The sequence below is a fragment of the Anneissia japonica genome, unplaced genomic scaffold (assembly GCF_011630105.1).
Source record: "Anneissia japonica isolate Jap-2015-1 unplaced genomic scaffold, ASM1163010v1 scaffold1929_len197191_cov155, whole genome shotgun sequence".
In the NCBI taxonomy this organism is placed as follows: Eukaryota; Metazoa; Echinodermata; class Crinoidea; order Comatulida; family Comatulidae; genus Anneissia; species Anneissia japonica.
The window spans coordinates 142,386-149,516 of record NW_022751890.1 but is presented as its reverse complement, the minus strand read 5'-3'; the positions used below and the strand labels follow the sequence as shown (position 1 = coordinate 149,516).

At 34.5% G+C, this 7,131-nt stretch overlaps 1 protein-coding gene across 1 annotated transcript in view; it reads right to left on the bottom strand.

The window, feature by feature from the left end:
* Positions 1-1,782, bottom strand: part of LOC117121876 (epidermal growth factor-like protein 7) — a 27,246-nt gene extending 25,464 nt beyond the window's left edge. Inside the window, exon 1 of the mRNA XM_033267261.1 lies at positions 1,743-1,782. The gene's annotated coding sequence lies outside the window, so the exon portion shown is untranslated. The remainder of the gene's footprint in view (positions 1-1,742) is intronic.
* Between the last annotated feature and the right edge of the window lie 5,349 nt (positions 1,783-7,131).

The following is a 7,131-nucleotide window of genomic DNA, read 5'->3' as shown; positions in this document are numbered from 1 at the left end:
TATATATATATATATATATATATTGATTGTTATATCAGGGAACAGTTACAGTTTTTAACTGTTTCCTGGTTATATCTAATTGTTAATTCTCTGGATATTGTGCCAATCTATTCTGTTTTTCTTTATTACCCATTTTCAAGCTTAATTAAATAAATAGAAAAATTTATAGCATAGGCCCATAGTTTTAATTATACATTTGACATAAGCTATACCCGCATTTTTAACCTAATGTGTTATTGTTTAGTTACATAGGTTTTTTTCACTAATTTATTTTATTTATTTTACTTATTTCCCTCACATCCAACAGCAAGTACACTTGCCACTTACAGGATGAGAATAATGCTTTATAAGCAAAGGCTCTTTGTGAGGCTTAGAGAGTGGAGTTGGCGTTGGTCGTAGGAAAAGTCCTGCTGTGACAGGAATTGAACCCAGTATCCTGGGATCAGAAGGCAAGCATCTTAACCACTGAGCTATTCAACTCCACTCCACTTATATTTTTCATTCTCTAATTTTCAATTTGTTCTATATTTGTTTAACACTGAATTAGTATACCTTTCTCAATCTTCCTTGCTTTTTAAAATGAAAGTTTGGATATATCTAATTTCGTAATTGTATTTTTTCATATCATCATTATTATTATCATTTAAATATATTACTTTAGTTGTTATGCTTTGCTTTTTAATGTGAGATTATATTTATATTGTTGTTTTAATTATTGTCTGTATATATCTATGTTTAAAAAAAAATCAAAGACTGGACTAACAGGCCTGTGATCTAGAGTATTTTTTAAGACGATCTGAGCATTTTAAAGCTTAAGACGATTTCAAAATGTGTTTGTTGACAATACCGGGTACATCAACAAAAATATTTTTATTAAAGCAACGTACAATTTGAGTTTCAATGTATGTTTAATTTGAGCATCCGAACAATGTACACAAACATTTCATTACTCAAACAAGCAAAAAATGAATAGGGATACTGATCAATTTTAGTAACGCGTCAGTGAATTAACTGTACTTACCTGACTGCGTACGTGTTTGATGCTGACACTGCAGTGTCAGTCACTTCATGACCATTTTTATTAAAAAAAAAAAAACAATTTCCCCTGAATTCGTGATAATTCGTTATTACGCATAGATTTGTGCTAAATGCGTGACATATTTATGATCAAGCATGTGTTTGTGCAAAATGCGTGCTTCATCCAAGATCACTTTGGAATGAGGGACCGTCCCGCACGATGAGAGACGGTTGGTAGCTATGTTTATTATAGAAAAACGTGCTACATCATTTCACAATGATATATCCTTTTAGCCTAATTATATTAAACAGCTAAATCAGCTAAGCAATTATGGAATGATAAGTAATGTTTGTATCAAAATTTTTTTTTAAGTATCTCCCAAGTTAATGTTACAAATAATTTTATAATATCATAATTCATAATATATTTAATTGCAATCATATAACAGATTGGATAACACAAACTATTCTAATGGGAATGGAATAAAAAACACACAATAAAAACAAGAAGCAGAACTTTAATGAACTTTCAAAAAGGGAAAATTTGTTAAGAAAAACAAAAAAATAATTCTCGAAAAAGTAATGCTTCAATTTTATAAGAAGATTATTGCACATTTAATTGTTTAAACAATTATTATATTTCTTAACTTCAACATGCTTTATTTAAATCGGGTTATGGAACCTCATTTGTAAACAAGAGACGAAAATATATAAAGTTTACTTACAGTTGTATGCTGAACAAGACACAGAAGTTTACAGTCTTGGGCTAAGAAGAACTAATGGATTATATTAGATTTGTATGATTATATAGCATATTTTAACTACGGGTGGACGAGCATACAACTGAAGCATATCTAAGTTATATTATTTATAATGTCAGTTACATTAACTGTCGTTATATATAGCAGGAAAAGTCATGTACAGTAAATAGATCAAAACAGGATACAGCGAAGTTAACTGCCAGTCATTGAATAATGGACGATAATTATAATAATAATAATGATGATGAGGATGATGATGATGATAATGACGATGACGATGACGATGACAACGACGACGAGGACGACGATGATGATGATGATGTTGATGATGATGATGATGTTGGTTTTACTGTTTTGGTTTGATCATATTGTTCTTGTTAACAAACAACAATGGTGGTGATGGGTTATGGTGATGGTTTGGTGTGGGTTATGATGGTGTTTGGTGTTTGTGATGGAAGAGATGAAGATGGTGCGCGCTGGTGGTGATATTAAAGGTGATGATTATTGTGATGGCGTTGGTGATTGTGATGATGTTGAGTGACGGCTTGGGTGATCTCCACTGCTGTTAGATTACCGCCAATCCATTCGTTCATTCATTGTTTAGCCTTTCATAAAAATCACAGTACAATTAGTACATACTGTAAATAAAACAAAAAAATTACCAAAACTGACATGACATAAAAAAAAAAAACTGTGTAAATCTAAAGAGTCAAGGATTAACAAAAGCAGTTCAAATCACTGCTGACAAGCCCATTAATCCATCCCTAGGAAAACAGAAATAGGTATCAGAATTACCAGGAAGTAAAAAAAAATTGAGCCATATTACAACTTCAAATGTAGTTAAAGTGACAGTCATTTTTTATACCTATTTCCTCCTGCATCATGTATATGTTTAATAATGTTATTTATAAAAAAAAAAAAAAAATATATATATCCATCCTACGAAGAAAACGCAATAAAAAAAGAAACAATTTGAGGTAGGATGTAAAAAGGTGAAATTCAGAAATTGATCTAGAGCCAGGCGGGAGCGAGTTCCAAAGCTTAGGAGCAAAAAAGGAAAATGATCATTGGCCGGTTCTGACATGTTTGAAACGGGGAAGAACAAGATATGGAGCAGCAGATTGACGGGTAGTGCGGGTGGAGTGAGTAAGGGTGACATTAGAGACAAGGTAGTCAGGGGCAAAACCGTGAATGCATTTGTGGACGAGAAGAATAGTTTTATAGGAAGATCTGTATAGAATGGGTAACCAATGAAGATTTATAAGGATAGGAGTGAAGATGTGTGAACGGACTTTGGTACCAGTAACCATACGAGCAGTAGAATTGAGTAGTTTTTTAATGAGTCGGATGTGAGAGGCAGGTAGGGCATGGAGTAGGGAATTGCAAAAGTCCAGTCTGGAAGATATGAAAGCATGAACAAGAGAGATGACAGCAGTCTGAGAAAGAAAAGGACGGATAGAATGGATTCTACGGAGATGATAGTAGCCAGTTTTGCAGACAGTGGAAATATGGACTTAAAGTCAAGATGAGAGTCAAAGATGACTCCCAGATTAAGGATGGAAGAAGAAGGATGAACAGTATGGTTGCCAAACTGAATGGAGATATGAGGAAGAGGTTTAGTGCGAGAAGCTCCGTTTTGAAAGGATTAATTTTGAGTTTTCTCAGTGTCACCTAATTTACCAGATATAAAAGGCAAGTTTCGGTTGAGTGAATTTTAGAAGCAAAGAGAGAACTATTGTCAATGTCAACCGCGACCCAAAGCTGAATGTCGTCTGCAAAAAGTTGATGATTGACATGAAAAGAATTGAGCAGTGTAGAAAGGCCAGACATGTAAGAGGTAAAAATAAGTGGCCCAAGTACACTGCCCTGCGGGACACCAGAACGAATCGGTTTGCTAGCAGACAAATGGTAATGGTATTAACCAGAAAGTTACAATTGCAAAGGAATGATTTGATGAGTTACGAACACTAAAATGATTGTTCAAGGACAGAAAGTAAAGTATTGTGATCAACGGTATCGAAGGCAGCTGAAAGGTCAAGTAAAAGAATCACATATTTGCCTTCATCCAGTGCCAAATATGCATCATTAGTCACAGACAAGAGGGCAGTTTCGACTCCATGATTCTAACGATAAGCAGATTGGTGAGGATTAAAACGATTGTTATCAGTGAAGTAAGATAGAAGACGAGCAGATATGACACTTTCGACTAATTTAGATAGGAACGGAAGCATTGAAACCGGTCGATAATTAGAAAGGATATTATGGTCAAGATGCTGCTTCTTGACAATGGGTTTGACAATAGCAGCCTTAAACATGGTAGGAAATTTGCTAGTTGACAAGACGGTGTTGATAACCGAAACAAAATGATGAACTAGTAGTGGAGAGCATTATTTATAAAGAGGATTGGGAAGAGGGTCGAGGTCAGACGTTTTAAATGGCCCACGCTTAACGATATCAAACAACTCGTCAGCAGTAACAGGCGCAAACTTGGTCTGAATGAGACTTTTTGAAGAGAAATATAAGGGTTGGAAACAGGTGTGTTAGATAGCTCTTTATGAATATACTCAATCTTTGTTAGAAAATGATCAGCAAATATATTAGGAATTTTATTAGGTGCTCTATCATCAGGCAGACTTTTAGGTTCGTTTTTCCTAGTTAATCTATTCAAAATGTTAAATAACTCCTTTTGAGAAGATTCAGCAGAGTTAATCTTCTTGGAGTAAAATTCAGTTTTAGTCTTAAATATAAGATTCCTAACTGTATTATTGCTGACTTTGAAAATATGGCGGTGAATTTTGAGCTTAGTAGACCAGGCTTTCTCTGCCTTCCGGCGAGTTCTACTTGCAGCTCTAATATCATTATTCATCCACGGTTCGTTTCGACGAACGGTAGCTTTGGCTTTAATTTTGGGAGCAAACTAATCAAGAACTGAGTTAAGACATTTATTCAAACACCTTATGGTAGAATCGGGACACTGGTTAACTATGGGCAGGAGTTAAAATTTTTCAGAGATTCTACTCTTAAATTGATGAACATTAACTGTTTTTATACGGCGATAACATATCTGCTGCTGAGGACGCAATTGTTTACAGCCAGAGGAGGCCGTCAATCTACACGTAATGAGAAAATGATCAGAAAGAGTAGTATCAAAGACAGATGTATTGGTGAAATTAAAATTAGGTGCCTTTGTTGCAATGATGTATAATATATTTTTGCTTTTGTGGGTTGGTTCACAAACGTGTTGAGTAAAATTAAGTGCTTCTAACATGTTTTTAAATTGACAAGTGTATCTGTCAGATGCATTATAAAGGTGGATATTGATGTCACCAGCAATAATAATTTGAGATGAAGAAGCTGTTAGATCTGAAAGAGTCGATTCAAAGTCGTCGAGGAAAGATGATATAGACGTAGAACAAGGACGATAAATCCACATCAATGTGAGTTGGTTGGAGCATCCAATTCCAGTAACTTTACACTGGAGTGACTCGTAAGTCGTCGATTCAGTTATAGCATGCTGAGTAAGTGAAATCGAGTTCTTGTGCAAAATAGCAATACCACCTCCTCTTCTTCCCGTACGAGATTTGACATTAACTCTGTACCCGTCAGGGCATAGTTCGTTAAGTACTGTACCATTGGAAGCGTTGGTACGGAGCCACGTTTCGGTCAAGACAGCTAAGTCTAAAGTATTCATCAACAATCAGTTCTGAGATAGATGAAGCCTTGTTACAAACTGATCTGCAATTCAGCACACCAAACGTATAATCAGATACAGGGACTGGTTTGAGGATGAGCTAAGTTAGTAGTACCTTAATGAGATTGGAAATTTTACGTCGATTAGGCCTCTACATTCGTTGAAGGTCACAAGCGAATGTCTGCTATTGCGGCAACTAGAAAGAATTTGTATTTGTCTTACTTTAGATCTGCCTGCTCTGCAGCCTCTATGTGTCCTTCTTCTGTTTATTCCTAATTCCTTAAAGATTTTCCATTGGTGTTTATTAGCCTTTAAGTGTTTTAGGCTCAGATTAAGTAGTTCAGTTGGAAAATACTGCCTAAAACGATACATTGAGCAACAGGCCTCCTGTTTTCTAATATGTAAATTAGGCAGCCAGCATAGAAATACCACAACCAGAAGGCAACAAAGCACGGTTCGAGCCCCAAGAGACAGTGTATTAATTCGAAACATCAGGGCAAGCTCAGAAGGCTAGAAGAAATTCCTCAAAAACTCGACAAAACAGGTCCAGGTAAGCACAGAACTGTCTTCACAATTGGCAGCTAAAAGGCGCACACATTTTGTATAATATATTCTCATCGGCACGGAAATGAAACTTAATGACACACATTAAGTTCAGATAATAAGACAGTCGTACACCGTACACGGATCAAAACATTCATCCAAAAAACAAAAAAAACAAAAAAAAACATAATTATCGATAACAATGTAGAAGGTAAAAGTAAATCATTAAAATTCAGTTTTAACAGAGCAATGGAATATTGCAAATTATTTCCGGTTTTGACCGAAAACAAGAAAAACTTTGTTAAAATCATCAAAATCAGATATTCTAAAGGGCTCTTTGTTTGTCAAAATTATGGTGTTGAGTGATAAATCGATATGTATTTGTAATATTAAGTATAACTGGTCGTTTTTGAAACAAAAGAACTTAATGAATATTAAGTGAATCATAAATCAATATTAAAATATTACATGGTACAGATGTTTTCAGCTTGTGTATGGTACTGACATTTTTTGCAATAGTTTTGCAGATTTTGGGTGTGAATGTTCCATTCCAACCATTCGTCTATATGTATGCCTAGAAAATTAGTATATTCAACTCTAGTATTAATAGGCCTATGACGATTGTGAAATATTACCGGTGTTTAATTAATTTCAGAGAGAGTGTTACTAAAGATTTTATAGTAAGGGGTTTATTAAACATTAAGACACAAGTGATTTGCATGTACAGATTTCGTTTAAGTTTTCACTTTTTATACAACTACTTAATATTGACCCGGTCTGGAGTTGTGGATTGAACGGATCACGGTCCGCAATAGCTGATTTATATAATGTGTCTGTTACAAGTTGAGTCACGTTTGGTCCTTGTGTGTACTCACCTTGGTATTTGATACGAACATTTATTTTGCATGTCTACTTTATGTAGCATCACAGTTACTGCACCAAACTTCACAAACATTTAAATTTTACATTTTTGGTGCACAAGTTATGCATTTTTCTCTGGATGTTGAGTGGTTTAAATTTACAATTCATTTAATATTTACTAAAGATTACGCCTGATTCTTTTTGACATGTATTTAATATATATATATATATATATATACTGTCTCTTATACACATCTA